Source organism: Podarcis filfolensis, assembly GCF_964270895.1.
Source record: "Podarcis filfolensis genome assembly, chromosome: 10".
In the NCBI taxonomy this organism is placed as follows: Eukaryota; Metazoa; Chordata; class Lepidosauria; order Squamata; family Lacertidae; genus Podarcis; species Podarcis filfolensis.
Window position 1 is genome coordinate 9,238,765 of NC_139612.1, and position 17,461 is coordinate 9,256,225.

The window sequence follows — 17,461 nt, forward strand, 5'->3', positions numbered from 1 at the left end:
CCAAACCTGGCTGAGCTTCCTTCGTGCCACATGTCTGTGCTTTCAGGTGCACCTCAGCTTCAAGCAGGTGACGGTGGCAGTTGCAGGGAGTACCGGTAGTTCCTTGCTATTATCTTTCCTTACGAGTAGCAATCATCCCTGAGAGTCTTGTCAGCCCCATTCTTCAAACAATCCATGCATAAGGAAGATTCCAATATGTGGTACAATGCATTTGATCAGAGCAACTTGACTGATCCCCACAGTGAGATCTCTCTCTCTCTCTTGTCTATTTATTGCGGACCTTTGTTTCTGTTTGCCCTGTGCCCTCTCTGTGAGCCTCTGCTCTGAGGCTGCTGCTTGCCCTCAATTCTGAATCACTACGCTGGCTGCCTCCTTCCAGAACCCTAACAATTCTGCCCACAATAATGTATTGTACTTGCCCTTCATTTGATTGTGCCCTAGCTGTACTCCATTTCCTGCAAATGCCCACTGATGTCCCATGTAGAAGAACCTCATTTGGAAGAACTGTCCTAAAGACATGAGGAAGGCAAGGCTGATCGTACAAACTGAACTATTATGTGAGTAAGTCTTTCTCATATAGTCTTATGAGTAAGCTTATTAGGACTGAGGCTAAAGGGTTTTTGCTCTGTGCATGTGCAAGTGCTTGGAGGTTAATCACTTCAAGTTCAACAATTAATTAGCTAGCCTTTATTTACATACACAGACACCAACCCAGGAATTACCGCATATTATATTCCATACAGTTTCTGCTGTTTTGTTGCAAACATTTTTTTAACGTTCTGGTCACAATTTATGGCATCACCACAGCAGTTTCTTTTTCATTAGAAGTCACACTTTCTCAGACTTTCTAGTCAGACGCATTTTGTGTTTAATCAGAAACACAGCATAAATCCGCTGTAGTCTGTTGCAATAGAAACAAATCATCCACAATCAGGAAATGTGCCAAGAAAGGCTCTTTCATTATTTACCTGCCAGAGTTGCACACCCATTTCTTTTGAAAGGAAAAGAAGGAAGTTTACTTATCGGCTAATATCAATACCACCAAGTCACAAACTAGGAATTCACACTGCACCTGAACACTCCTTTGAGAAAGAGAAATGAGTTCTTTAAAAAGTCTGCCATAAAATCTCTGTTGTATTTCATGATAGGAGCTTTCTAGATCCCCCACCCCTTTTTCTTTCTTAGCGTAATTACAGGAGCTTGACTGCCTATTTCAAGTGAGAACTGGAATACTAAAACTCCAAATGTCTCTCCACAATGCAAGTTCATTTTCTCTCTCTTCTGTATCTGATAATGCAGGGTCCCCAATCACATGATGCATTCTACTCATACTGTAAATTGAAGCACCCTGCAAACCTTTGCTGCTCAATGTGGAAAAGGTGGGCAACTGAGTAGGGTGGGAGCACAGCAAGTTAAAGAATGTCAGGGCCCCCATCCACACTTTGAGCAGCTCCCCTTTTAGGTGCATTGCAAGTTATTCCTAGGGGTGTTGTTTGGGAGAGAGGGAGATGAGACATCTCTCTGGAGAGTTGTCCTTTGATTCCAGTTACTTAGCTCTAGACAGCCACTCAAATTTTGGTCATGGCAGCTCTAGGTTGGGTAGGATATGGGAGTTAATCTTCAATAGCCACGTTTATGGAACATTTTGCTTGAATGATGAAGAACTATGGGAATCTTTACTAAGCTTTCAAGAAGTAGTCATAGGGCAAACAAAGTGGCTGTTTAATCTACCCTTAGAAAGTTAATCCTAAAAGGGAGGTCAAGATCCCTAGCTATTTACAAAGGGTGAGCCATTTTAGTCTAACGTGGATGAAAAGTTGGATGAATTATTTGCATCTTACTTTGGAATGGAAGCGTAGGGCAGATTCCAGTGCCTGAACTACCGTTGCAAAAAGGGAGTCTGAGGAACTGAGAGATGCCAGACTAGTCCCAATAAGACAAAATCAAAACTGACAAATCACCAAGCCCAAGAGATATCAAATGTCTCAAAGGTGAAATTGCTGATCTTCTAACAAAAATATGTAAAATGTCCCCTCAGATCAGCCCCCATGCCTAAGGAATGGAAAGTGGCCAATGTAAAACCATTTTTAAAAAATAGGAATTCATGGGGGAACCTGGAAATTACAGGCCAATTAGCTTAAAGTCAGTCCTGGGAAAACTAGTATTGTTAAAGCTAAAATAACAAAGCATATAGAGGAACAAGCCTTGCTGAAGCAGAACCAGCTTCAAGTGAGTCTTATCTGACCAACCTATAGGAGTTCTTGGAGAATTTCCAGAAGCATATAGATAGATGTGATATTGCTGACATGGTGTACTTAAGACTCCCAAAAAACTCTTGACAAATTGCCTCACTCCTGAGTAATCTTAGCAGTTAATAAATAATTATAGAGGTCCTGTTGTGCATCAGGAATGGGTTACATAACAACAAGCAAAGAGTAGAAATAAAGGAACAGTTCTCCTGACGGAGGATGTCTAAAGTGCGGTCCCCCAACAATCAGTACTGGGATTTGTGCTTTTTAAGTTGTTCATAAATGATCTAGAGTTAGGGGTGAACAGTGAAATGCCAAAGTTTCCTGATGATACTAAATTGTTCAGGGTTGTTATAAGAAACAAGGAGTACAAAGAACTCCAAAAGGACTTCTCCAAACAGAGCACATGGGTAGTAAAATGACAAATGCAATTTAAGGTAAACAAGTGTAAAGGGATGGATGTCAGGGCAAAAAATAATAATCTTAATTTCAAGAGGTATGAACTGGCAGTGACTGACCAGGAATGAGACTTTGGGTTTGTAGTGGATAGGAAGCAAAGGCTTTGCAAATCCCACTGCCTTTTGGTTATGCCCATTCCTACTGAAGTCTACAGATTAAGAAAGGGGTTTGTCTATGGTTGGGTTTTTTTTAATAATGTGAATGTTTTTCCCTCCCAGATAACCATCTTGATATAAAATCCTAGTGATGAAAAGGATTGGGAACAATTTAACCATATGCTGGTAGTCAAGGTCAATGGCTATACTGACCGCAAATAGCTATGGTATAGGTAAATGTATATCCCTGTTGCTCAGTGTTCATTAGAATTTCCATCTCAGATAGGAATCTTGGTGAAAGAGCATTCCTCACCCGCACCCACCCCCCCACCCCCCAATCCCAGCATGATGGACAAGCTTGATGAATGTTAGCTCTCCCCAGCATTTCAGTGTGAGCAAGAAAAATGGAGAATTGTGTGGGATAGGGTCAATTTTTGTGCATTTCTCTAAGATTAGAAGAAACTGGGGGGGGGGATCTGTGCAACATTTAATTAATTTGAGTCAATTAATTAATTGTTAGTATTTGTGTAGAAACCCACAGTTCTGCTGCAGGGATTGAGCCAATGGAAAAATGGGGGGGGGGTGAATTTAGAGAAATGGGAGGAGGGAGTTACCATTTTTATGCTAAATTTTTGTCCATTTTAATTATCTCTCATAGAGACAAATATATAGTCCTATATAGATTTTTTAGTATGGCAGAGCAATACCTCAAGGATTGCCTCTCCGCATATGAACTGACCCAGACCTTGCAACCATCATCTGAAGCCCTTCTTTGCGTGCCTCCTCCACAATAAGACTGGAGGGTGGCAACACAAGAGCGGCAGTGGCTCCCCTTTTGTGGAATGCTGTCCCTTCATTATAAATATTTAGGCACCAGGCAAAAACAGTCCTCTTCAACCAGGTCCTTGGCTAATTAATATTCTACGGCCTTCTAAATGTGTTTGTCGGGTGGTGGTATTGTTTTCTTTTTGTTTTAACTATTTATTTTCTGCTTTTATCCTAGCTAGAATAACCCTTTGAGGAGACATTCCCCCACAAACTGTTTTACTGGACTTCTTTAACTTGGATATACCTTTGGATTCATACATAGAGAGCATCTGCTCTGCCTCTGAGCTATGGCTCCTTCTCCATTATTAAAGTTACTAATGTCCTTCAGACTCCTTTCCCCCTTTTCTTCAAAGGGGTTTGAGGAAGAATAACAGAAAAGACCATACATAATTGCCACCTTCCAATGGCAAGGGGGATTTTTGAAGATCATAATAATATAATCAATAATATGATAAAAAGCTGTAATTCATTAGCTTTTAAAATATGACAAAGCACTAATTAAAAACAATTTTTAAAGTGTAAGGCATGCAAGAAAGAACACAAAGAAAATTGCTTTGTTGGTGTTCTTAAATTATTAATTGTCTTGCTTTCCCAAATGATCAAATTACTCTACAGCTTTAACAAAGTGGTGTTTCAAAAGCAGCTATCAGGTTTTTATCTCTCAAGGAGCATAATAATCTCCAATAGTCAAGAGTGCAGCACAGGTTGACTGAAAGAATAGGCAAGGAAAATGCATTCTGTATTCTCTCCCAATGTGGACCTGCTCTCTGACCTACAGGGGTTTTTATAAATGCTCAGTGCCCAATATCACACCCCATGACATGGATATTACCCTGTTTCTGTGACTTAAAGTCCATAGTTCGTAGACTAATGTTGAGTACGTGTCCATTTTAAATGTCCTGCTTCTTGGTACTGAGATAAAAAAAAAACTCCAGGGAAAGGGAAAGGGGTTTGGAGTAACGCTGGCCAGTTGGACAACACAGCCAGGGATACCAAATACACACAACTATGCACTAGTGATGTAATTATAGAGCAAGGATAGTGGGACATTTTTCAGATGGAGGGCTGCCTTCCCTTCTGGGTAGTCTGTTGAGGGTCACATGCCAGTGGTGGGCAGGGCCAGAGACAAAAGTGGGTGAAGCAACCTACATTTGTGAGGTAGACTAGTTTCTACACACTTCTCTCTGTCCTCCATCCTGACTTGTGTCATGGACTGGTTGGATGCAGAGGAATGGTGGGAGGAACCAGCTGGAGAACGCCCAAGGGAAGAAGGCTCAGAGCCAGGGGATTGGTGGTGGGACGACAATAAGAGGTCAGAGGGAGAAGACTGGGAAGAGGATGTGTCAGAAGCTGAAGAGGTAACAGGGCTTCGTGAGCAGGAAGAGGCTGTGGCAGAGAGCAGCCCAGAATCAGAGGCAGAAGCAGAGGTGCGGGGGGGGGGGGCAAGAGGCAGAGATGAATCTGGCTGGTGAAGAGGCACAGGTGTCTCCCCTACCTGCTGCAATAAGCTCCCCTCCCTCCTGGTTTCTCCCTCCAGGAGACACATGAAGCGGGTAGAGAAGAAGTTAGCTTCATGCAGGTCCAGTCTCAGATTGCTCAGGAAAAATCCTGGAGAGGAGAGGACCGGGGAGGAGGGGACCTTAAATCTCAGCAACTGCTTCATGGGGACAAGACCTGCCAGAGATTATTAAGCCTGTGCTCATTAGGCCTGACACTCCTGTGCAGATCCTGCTTTTGCTAATAAAGAGTTAACTCAAACTTGCTAGGTGTAATTTACTGCTGCTCACTTCTGTCAACTAGCAAGAGATGTGAGAATTCAAGGACACATCCCAGTCAGATAAAAACACTATAGGAGGATGCAGAGAAGGACCACCAAGGGGTGTGACTTGTGGATAATTCCAAGGGCCACATGTGGAAACCCAGAAGGCCACATTTGACACCTGGGTTTGATGTTCCCTATCCCTTTTATAGACCAGGGCCACAATACAACATAGGCTTTGGGGGCGCTTAAACTCATTGTCATAAATGTGCTTAGGAATGTTCTTTACAGGATTATGACATTCATCCTACTTCGTATCGGATTTATTTACAGTGGTACCTCGGTTTAAGAACAGTCCTGTTTATGAACAATTCAATTTATGAACTCCGCAAAACCAGAAGTAGCGTCCTGGTTTGCGAACTTTACTTCAGTCTAAGAATGGAATCCGAATGCTGGAAGGCCTCATTAGGGAAAGTGCGCCTCGGTTTAAGAACGGTTTCGGTTCTTCAGGAACAGATTAAGTTCGTAAACCGAGGTACCAGTGTATTTAGTTTTGTCACTCAAGAAGCCGTGATTCTTCTTTAGTGTTTGTGCTTCTCCCCAAGAAAGATGCTGCACTAACAGTTCCTCACTGTAATGCAAGGAACAGCATGTGGTCCAAACATACAGAACATCTTAAAAACAAAAACAAACAAAAAAAACTACCAGGTTTTATGCCTCTGTTAAGAACTGCCATCATTTATTAACTTGATTGAGATTAGTTTCAGCTATATTCCACTATATTTCTATAATTCATGGAATATTACTATGTTTCCTATTGGTTAGCTGTTCCAGTTTGGACAAACCTTCTAAAATGCCAAGGGAAGCAACATTCCAAATGTTATTATGCACAACAATCCTGGCAAAACATAATCTTAGAATGCCTTCATAAGTCACACCATCTTGTGAGGAAGCTTGTTTACAGATGTTTACAGAAATGTTCGTTCTGGCTATAAATGTAATAATTAGACATCAAGCATAACTAGAGAGCTGTCACTTGATTTCCCCCTGTAGGCCTTGAATTTCATATTTTGACACTCAGTGGTGGGGTCCGGAACAAGACAGACAAAAACAGCAAGAACAAGGGAATAATTCACACCACTTCAGTGGCAGTTGACACTATCTGCAACGAAAGAATTACCACAGCAAATAAAGGCACTGCAGCTAAACCATTACTGATAACAAAGCATTTGGATAGTTTTATCTTACCTTGGCACAAGGGTTCCATAGCTAGTCTACCAGCTATGCACAAACTCTCGGAGATAACTCCCTGCATTGTTAATCAGCCTTGCTCCAGAAGGCCCTAACTACCAGATGCGAGACATATGTCTAATGAAATTGTACTTGACCTTGTATGACTGCACTATGTCGAATAAAATTCCAGCGAAACAAATACCCCAAACAAAAACAACACGCACAGGTTCTAAATTGCACATGTTTACATCACAGCAGTAATTTCCAAAAGTACTACTAGATTTAAACAAAACAAAAACAAAAACTCCCAAGCCTATGTTAGCGACACATATGTAAATTGCACTTAAATTTGAGAAACATACACCTCAGGTCTCCAAAATATAAAGCTGACAAACTGAAAAAAAAAGTGAATTTGTGAAATCGGATTAATTCAGAAAAACAGAAAGACCACAAAAAAATTGAAATTCAGCAGACTAGAGAGTTGTAACGCAGTAGTAGAATGCATGCCACACACACCTTGGACTGAGACCTAATAGAACTACCTTCGGATTCTAGCAAACTATTTATCTGACAGTCTGATCATTTCATATATTGGTTCTTATTTATTTACTTACTTAATAAAAGTATTCATGTACCACCATCTCATAAAACATCAGGATAGTGTAAAGCAGTATAATTTTTTTTTAAAAAAACCCCTCAACCCTGATACATTACGAAACAGGAACTATGTGACTTGCAAAATAAATCACAGGTGATGAAGTTGGATAAAGAAAACAAGTTCACTGATACCTAAATAACATAATCTGACTAGCATAGTTCATATATTCAGAGAGCAATATGCGAATCACTCCAAAAGCTATCCCATACATGTGTTATATTGAAACTGGCCCTCATACACCATATGACATCAAGCTCCCTCATAACGATCTGTTTTTAACTATTAAGTAATTTGAAGCACAATCATGTTCACATATTTTCAGAGTACCAATGACACCACAGTTTACATTACCTTAAACATGTCTATGAAAAGATGAGCTGACTGAAATAAGTACAAAAACATTACTTATTTTAGGGCTGTATGCCTGAGCCTGGCTTCTAATTCCTGGGTCCAGTACAGATTCAATGGGTGGAATAGCCAGGCTATAATGACCCACTAAATATGGGTCCCAAGGTAACAAAAGAGTGGCTTTGTGCCAGAGAGCAAATGAGTGTTAGCTAGAAAGGCAAAGGAAGAGAGCAGAAAGTTGCAGTGCTGTGAGCTTGAAGTAAAGCAGTAAGCTGGAGACAGAGTCAGAGCAATGTTTGAGAGCAATGGTTTCTATTTGGATCAAAGGCTGTGGCTATGGGAGAAAGATCACCCTTTTGAGGTGTTGATGCCATTATAGGCTAATGTTGCATATATGTGCAAATAAACCATTTATCATAATGACACCACAGTCTCTGCTGTGTCTCATTTCCAAAAGGATGCACAAACCATTGGTGAGCGCCTGAAATCTTACACAGCTTGGAGATTGGCGTGGCGTGCAATATTATTAATAAAATAAAGCAAGCTGCCTTGTTTAAAATATGCATGTGTTATTATAGATTATATAAAAAACTGTCTCTTAAGAATCAGCCGCAATTCATAAAAGAAAGTTGAAAACAACTGAACAAACACCAAGGACCTTCTAGTCAGGTGTAAGAGAGGATTTAAGTTAGCAAACAAATTATCTGCCAGATGGTAAGGTCATTTCATGCTATTCAAATTATACTTGTCAATAGCTTAAGAGAGAGCAATTTCTGTGATATGCTCCACTTATACCAGACAGTTTCCAAAAGCTTAGGATAAGCTTACGTTCACCTTTTGAATGCGGATGTGCCATATATTTAAGCCCCTATTTCAAACGGCTTGTGTGCCTACACATGAGTCATTTCCCCCCAAGTATGGTTCCACCTAGGCACTATCGACAAAAACCTGTAGCATCCTTACGAAATGTATCAGGCAGGCATCACTTGGGGAACTGCTGGCAAAGCCGTCTATGCCAAGAAACAAGCTGTGGCAAGCCGGCAAATTACCAACAGGCCAACCAGTAATGAGGATTAGCAGTACTTAAATAAAAAAAAAGTCCCTCATTTCTTGTTTTCTCAGCACTTCACTAGACATAAAATGCCCAGCAAAGCCAACAGTGACTTAATAAAGCTGTGAGACTTAAAAAAAGAGGCCATTTTTCTGATATAAAGCCTCCCGTAGCATATTAAATTAGGCAGAAAACTAATTCTGACAAGAGACAGACAGGCTTCTGGATGACCATCCTGGAACATGGTGCTGAGTTCCTACTGTGAGGAATGCCCAAGTACAGTAATTGACAGCAATTCTTGCTGAGTAATGAGGATATTGCAAGATATATGTATTTTGATGCAACACATTCTCACAGTAATTTATGTCAGCTTGCAATGAAACACTGTGCAGACATACTTAAAAAAGCTAGTAGATTAAATTAGGATAAAAGGCAGGCGTCCTGGTGCAGCAACACAGTAGAATGCTATAGGAAAGAATACGAGCAAATGCAAATATAACAAACAAATCCAAACAAAATTAACTACCCTAGCAAAATATAACAGTGGTTTTCAAAGGTTTTTTTTCTGGGCCATGCTGTCAGAATAAAATTTTTAGAGGTAAACTCTGATTTTTTATTGATAAGAAATACATTGGAAAGCACCATGTTCCAGTGCTTGATTTACAACATAGAACAAAAATACTTATAATATTATTATGGGACATCCAGAAAGTATAAAACAATGCAGCTGCGTAAGAATACGAATCATTCCCAAAATATCCATATTCTGCTGATAAAAAAATTATACTACACTACACTACACTACACTACACTACACTACACTACACTACACTACACTACACTGAAACAGTTAAATGCTTCTTTGACGGTCCTTGAATATTCCCACCACACTTGCCATCATCTCCTGCCATACTCCTGCACACCACACCCTTTAAGAACCACTGTTCTAGAACTTTTAAGGTATGCCAAGGGTTAACCCTTAGCTCTGTGTGTGCAAAACTCGTGTTCTACCACTAAATTATAGGCTCCAGTGGCGTAGCGTGGGTTGTCAGCACCTGGGGCAAGGCAAGTAATTTGCGCCCCCTAACCCGTGGATTTGCGCCCCCTAACCCGTGGATTTGCACCCCCTAACCCCCAGATGTTGCGCCCGGTGCGGCCGGCCCCCCCTGCACCCCCCACACTACGCCACTGATAGGCTCTTAGTTCAAGCAATAAGTTTCTGCCCTTTAACTCTTATTTTTCCAGGTCTCTTTTTTGCTTGGTTTTGCTCTCATCTACCAATACATATATAGATAATAGCCGTTAAACCTTTTATTTACGGTGGCAAAATTTCCTGTCATCATAACACCTACATAGTAGATCTTGGGTGTTGTTGATGAGTCCCCCCTGTTTGTACTGCCGAAATGTTTTGGGCTCTATTGCCACTCAGATGGTTTTGAGACAAATCATGCTTCCCCAAAGAGCGCTGAAAAGAGTTTGGCTCTACATCACTTGCTTTGTACATGATAAGGATTATATGTTCATGATTACATATGTCGGCAGCAAGAGATCTATCGGGTCTTTCACTTTTCCTGTGATTGCTGTTTAGTGCTTGTCTCTCATAAGTGACAAAGTACATCACCACAGAACTACAACTTTAAATGTTGGGAGAGTCAACACCCTTCATTTTGCTAGAGTCTGCAAGTGGATTGTTAGCTCCTCCTTTTTTCCAGAGCAAAGTTTTTGCCACAAAATTACTGCATCCACTTAACTGTTTCTTAGGTGAAATAAACTGCATTTTGGGGGTGGGGGTGGGGAGAGACGATAGTCCTGAAAGTGCCTTCTTTCTGAAGCACCTCTGAAAGCTGAAAAAATAAAACACAACATTCTAACCTTAACACAGTGGATTTCTGTTAGGGCTGTAACTCGATTAAAGAAATATTAATTGGTAAGTTAGATAAAAGACGTACAGAGCAATTCTAACTGGGGCCAGGAATGATAAGAACAGTGAAGTCAGCACAGCAGCTGAATACTGTCAGTTCTACTGGCCAGTGTGCGGGATGCTTTTATTTTATTTTTCTACCTATCAACAACTGTAGACCTATCAGTTCAACAGTGAAACAGACTCCCACGTGAGGTTCTGGGTGCTCTTTCTTTGGAGGTTTTTAAAGCAGTGAATGGATGGCCATGATTTAGCTGAGATTCCTGCATTGTGTAGGGGGTTGGATTGGATGACCCCCAGGGTCCCTTCCAACTCTACAATTCTATTATTCTATACTCCAGGTTCAAATTCCTTTCCTTTTCATACATTCAATTTGCAGTTGCCAGAGTAAAAAGGAGGCAGATCTAATCACATCTTTTAAAAACTGCTCTCAGACTTACTAATTTTGCTTTGACCAAATTAAACTCATACAGTTTAATGCAGTGTTGGCCAAACTTGGCCCTCCAGCTGTTTCGGGACTACAACACCCATCATCCCTAGCTTACAGGACCAGGGGTCAGGGATGATGGGTGTTGTAGTCCCCAAACATTGGGAGAGCCAAGTTTGGCCATCCCTGGTTTAATGTAACCGTGGCTATAGGAGACCGATAATGTTCCACAACCTTGTGAAGTTGACCAATAATGTTGCACAACCTTGTGAAAGCCATTCTCGAGAGGCAGGGACCCTGTGTAATGATGTTCAATGTAGTTCAATAGATTTCAACCAACGGCGAGAAATCAAAGGGCCCATCTCTTGCATCAACAGAGGTGGCTTCCACTTGCACTATTGCTCTGTTGGATTCAAACCAGCAGCTTGCACCTAAGCCATAACATTCACCTTTGCTTCAAATTACTGCTATATTTTAAGTCTCTTTCTCAGTTTTTCCTTAAACAAAAATTTGAACACCCGTAGAAGTCTATCATGTCATAGAATTAAATTCAGTGGGGTTTTTTTCATGTTATATTTATTACACAGCAGATGATGGATCAGCGTCTCCTGCATGGGGGACTTCACTATCTAGGCAAAAGTGTAAAATAGACCATGCATTCAGAAGGGTAGGATAATCCAATAATTGTATGACCTGCAGTGATATCATGGCAACGATGTTCCACACTTATGGAATTTATTTCCCTAGCGGCAAGGAGGAGGCTACCAGAACCATTTATGTTTTAATCCCTCCTTTGTTGACACCTGAAGCCAACCCTTTCTTTCCCAAGCAACAAGGTAACAGTGAACTATAAAAACAAGTCCTTGCAAAATTAGGCTGATATGTCAATCATAGAAGAACTGGTTGCTCTGCATAATTCTATCAAAACAAGCCTTCAGCACCTCCGTGGAACTGCAGCCCAAAAATTTAATAACTGAAACAGGAGCAAGGTCACTTACATAAAGCCAGAGTCTGTTGCAGTTGAACAGGAGCTGGTGCTTAACAAGACGTATCAATGGTCTGTCAAACCCCCTCCTGCCAACCACGGTTTCTGTGATGATAGTAGCCCTCCAGGGTTTCAGGCAGATGAGACTTTCCACCAGGCTGCCTGAGCTCATTTAACTGAGAATTTCATGGGTGTGTAACCACCACACAAATTCTGCCTCCTTCTGCTTATAGTTGGTATGGAGAATAGTAAATGGCTGAAAATACACTACAGGCGCATGTGTCTTGTAGGCAAGGTAAAATATTATGTGTCAATCTTGCTTACTGGCTGGAAGGAAAGGACACAACAGCAAAAGGACCCTTTTGGGGAAGTGGAGGAATACAAGAAAAAATGGGTGGAACAGTAGGAACAAGAAGTTCAAGTGAATTGAAAGAACTGGGAGGAAAAGAGGAACTCAGCGATAAATCTGAACATTTCATATTTCTACTTTTGGGGAATTGAATTGGGACTCACTGTTCTCTGGATGAGGGCCAGAGCATTTTCATAACGAATCTGTACCCATAAATAAGATTCAGACACTGGGTGGGATCTAAAGTTAGTTGCAAACAGTTCCCATTGAAATCAGTTGGACTTGGGTTAACCATGCCTAATCATGAGTATTTATTTCCATGGGAGCTCAGTGCAACATAGTCTGGTATCTCCCCCCCCCCCCCGTTGCTCATGCTAACTTTCTTGCATTTCTCACTCAGTAGCATTAGAGTTCCAGTCGCTTTCACCACACACAAAAAACAATATTTAGGGAGATTTTTGTTAAAGCAAGCAAGCAAGCAAGCAAGCAAACAAACCTATTTCAAACTAAAGGTAAAGGTAAAGGTACCCCTGCCCGTACAGGCCAGTCTTGACAGACTCTAGGGTTGTGCGCCCATCTCACTTAAGAGGCCGGGGGCCAGCGCTGTCCGAAGACACTTCCGGGTCACGTGGCCAGCCTGACAAAGCTGCATCTGACGAGCCAGCACAGCACTCGGAAACGCCGTTTACCTTCCCACCAGTAAGCGGTCCCTATTTATCTACTTGCACCCGGGGGTGCTTTTGAAATGCTAGGTTGGCAGGCGCTGGGACCGAGCAACGGGAGCGCACCCCGCCGCGGGGATTTGAACCGCCGACCTTTCGATCGGCAAGCCCTAGGCGCTGAGGCTTTTACCCACAGCACCACCCGCGTCCCTAGTTTCAAACTAGGGAAGTGATTAATTTGTCACATCAGTATTTGGATGAGATGCATTCCAACTGGAGCATAGAGAAATTGTGTAACTAATTTAACTGGAGGTGCCAGAACAGTGAGGGGTGGCTCTGTCTAACATATGATCTACCTTTATGAAGGGAAATAAAACACCTAACTGGGTTTTATTTGAAAACACAAACAGCATTGAAAGAACGCTCCCCCCCCCCCCGCCACAAGCATTACTCCTATTTAAGCCCCATTGGGTACAAGCAGGTCTTTTTAGTACAGAGCCTAGGGTATGTTTTTTTTGTGCTGTACCCAAACAATGAAAGCAAAAGTACTTGCAGAAGAGGAGTTCAGTGCCAAAGAAAAAATAAAATACCTAATCCATTATGATCTTTGCTGGTTTCTACATCACATTCATACAGTGAGCCACCAGACACCACCTTTCTATCAGAATAGTATTTTTGCAGAGGATTTGTACTGGAATACCCATATAACTAGCTACATTAGTTACCAGTTCACATATAAATATTCATTCTTATATTATACAATTTGAACTTCTAGAATCTAGAATAAATCAGCCTTGCAGCAACCAGTAGGTAGATTTAAAATCAAATAAATATAATAATTCAAAAGATAACACATGGTGACTACATGGCAACTATCAACATTTTAATTTATCACCTCAGATACCGTTTTCAAAAAACAACTGTTTCTCACAGAATTCTACTAGAATTGCAGTTTGTAGCTGCTTGGTCTCTCTCTTCTTTTTAAGATACAGTAGTACTTCGGGTTAAGTACTTAATTCGTTCCGGAGGTCCGTACTTAACCTGAAACTGTTCTTAACCTGAAGCACCACTTTAGCTAATGGGGCCTCCTGCTGCTGCCGCGCCGCCGGAGCCCAATTTCTGTTCTTATCCTGAAGCAAAGTTCTTAACCTGAAGCACTATTTCTGGCTTAGTGGAGCGTGTAACCTGAAGCGTATGTAACCCGAGGTACCACTGTATTCACTTAAAATCAAGGAAAGAATAAACAGGCAAAATATTTCAAGAAAGTAATAGTCCAATTGTGTGCCAAACTTTTGGGATGTGTTTTGGCTTCAGCAGTATTATGTACCTTCAGTAACTTCCTCATAAATTAACTACATTTTTAATTAATGTAGTAATATGTGTTTCATGTAGCTCTCTGTGATGAAATATTTTAAGTTTTTCTCTGCCTTTTAGCATGGGGCAAGCTTCAGCTTGACAAAGCTTCAGATCCAGTATCCAATAAGTTTATTAAGGTTATTCAGTTTCAATATGATTTAATGTACCTGATGGTTTTATGAAAAGCAAGAATTATGCCAACTCACTTATTGGGCTCAAATGTTGTTGATATGCTGATATTTAATATTTCCTGTCAGTTTTCAATTTACTTTTAAAGTTTATGTTGAAGGTGTAACAAATATCCAATGGTCCAAGAATTGATGTTTCAGTATCTAAATGCTTACAACACCTTAGCGATTCATGAACTAAAACACTGCAGTGGTATGACAGGCTGCAATCCTATGCAGCTTTCAGAATACAGTGGAATTTACTTGAGAATAAACATTTCTAGAAATGTGCTCTAAGAATATGTTTGTAGGCAGATACATGAGTAGAGGATCAGGCAGTGTTAGAAATGTGCCAGGTGCATTTTGCAATTGGTACAGGTCCAATTGTGACCACAATCTCTGGATGCCAGGCTGGTGGCTGGGGAAAGCAAAATATTTTCCTTGAAGCTTGAATTTGTTTTATTCTGGATTATTTTATTTGATGATTTAATGTGTTGTAAACAACTTTGAGATTTGTTATTTAAAATATAAATTGGTATAGAAATGATGATAATAAATCCAATTGAAAAGAAATGGCGCCTAGACATTCCATTGTGGCAACCACAACCTAGGTTTAAGGTGCCATTTGGAGATTAGCTTTTATATGTGAGTTTCTAACACTGGGATCAGGGTGACAGGATCTCATGATTTTTGTAAACATGAAGGACAGCTGATGAGGCAAATACACCTTTGTGTGTTCCACTTTACATATGTGCACTGTGATACCTGATTTGGACAAAGATCTTTTGTATATATAGAAAAAAGGTGTGGGTGTGTGCGCGTGCAATGGTCACACCTAATCAAAGACTTCATGCTCCACCCCACCCCCCAATATGGGAATGTTTTCCATGTAAAAATTAACCTGTCTGACATAGCCCTTGTTTTGGGCCTGCATGAAGATGTTTAGGTCAATGGGGCAAACCTATGGATACAAGCAAAAAAAGCCAAATACATTGAGATCAATAGATTTGTGTACAGTGGTACCTCGGGTTAAGTACTTAATTCGTTCTGGAGGTCCGTCCTTAACCTGAAACTGTTCTTAATCTGAAGTAACACTTTAGCTAATGGGGCCTCCTGCTGCCGCCATGCCGCTGGAGCACGATTTCTGTTCTCATCCTGAAGCAAAGTTCTTAACCCGAGGTACTATTTCTGGGTTAGCAGAGTCTGTAACCTGAAGCATATGTAACCTGAGGTACCACTGTACAATAGTTAAGTGATAATGTTGGAACCTTAGCATGTTTAGCTTTCTTTGGATAGCAATGGGAATCAAGATGATATGCTTCCTGTCCACCCACTGAAATCTTCAGAATTATTATACTGTGAACACTAATTATAAATAGCTCCTTCCTGTCTTATTACCCCAAGCAGAGGCATCTGAGGTTTGTTTTATGAGCTAATAATAATAATCTTCTGACATTAGATAAGAAGCTACTTTTCTCTATCAGTTGATTCAGCTTGTTGATGGCTCTGTGCTTGTCACCCAAATACAAGCCACTGCAAGCCCAGAGAATCGAGTGTATTATCTCTGGAAATCTTTAACTAGCGGGGAAGTAACAATTACGTGCTAACCACAATTAGTCACTTCTAAAGTTGGGCATGAAACCTAAGTCAGTTGTCAAGTGGAATATAGCATGGTTGTTAGCACCACTTTCACTAGTCCAGCAAATATGAGGAGCACACTGAATTTGGGTGTGACTTGCGCCACTGATCTCAGTATGGCCATTCAAGCCACAAGCGCTACATTCTAATTAGGTGTTGATAGAATCAGACTAATTTGAGTAACGTTCCAGGACAAAGCAGCCAGAGAGAAACACCTCCCAAAACGTTATTTGCACATGCTGAAGCCATTTCTCCCAAAAGTGAAAAGACTATCTGGAGTGAAAAGCATTACTAACAAGATCCTGTTCACAATGGGTCTCAAAAGGTCAACAAGAGTTGCAGCTGCCCAGGAGACCTGCAATAAAGACAGTGTGGAGAGGGACTGCAAAAGGCTAGGCAGTGCATTATTGATGCACACTATGGGCTTCGATTTATAAAGAGTTAAGTCCACAGTTTAAAATGAAAGCCGAGCTTAAGGGCCAAGTTTTTGTCCAGGAGCTTTTTTAAAGGGTTATTCAAAATACCAATATAGGGAATGAGCCTTCAAATAAAAATTTGCAACTTGTAAGCATATCATCAAAATCACTGAATCATTTAAAAGCATAGCACTTTAACACAGTAAATGCTTGCTAGCATATAGAACACACACACACACACAGGCATATTATACTTGGTTATTTAAACAGCACACAAACTGCCTTGCTGAATCACACCAAAGACAATTTTCCCCCTAACACTAACCGGCCAGATGTCCCCAGGAAACTCATAAACACGGCGCGAAGGAGATAATCATCTCCTGACATTTGTCCCCTGCACCTGGTAATCACATCTGTCATTTCTAAGAACGCTTCTACCATTTCTTACCAACCTTGGATCAGAGTGCAGACTTTACTGAAACTACATTCAAAGCCAATTCCGTGTAACCATTGCAATTCAAACCTATAACTTCAAACCGCTCTGTTGGTAACAAGCCTCAGAAACAAATACAACTGATGGAGCAGGTCTTGCCCATGAAATCATATGCAAAAATACATGTATTAAGACACAATCCAGCATGGATTAAGCACTTTTAAATCCCATTTATTTCAACAGAAGTGTGTTAGCTGCACATGGAAAAAAAGAGATATCAAAATGTGCTTAAACTTGGCACATGTATGGTTAACTTTTTAAGTGCCACTGCACTTTATTTTCCTGCAACAGGCGATCAAGACTACTCTTCCAAAAAATTGTCCTTCAAGATCCAATATTGCCTCAGAATATTTCTAGAGGCCCATTT

General features: G+C 40.8%; 1 protein-coding gene across 3 annotated transcripts in view; it reads right to left on the reverse strand.

The window, feature by feature from the left end:
• Nucleotides 1-17,461, reverse strand: part of CELSR1 (cadherin EGF LAG seven-pass G-type receptor 1) — a 151,893-nt gene that overhangs the window by 128,567 nt on the left and 5,865 nt on the right. The gene's annotated exons all lie outside the window — the stretch shown is intronic.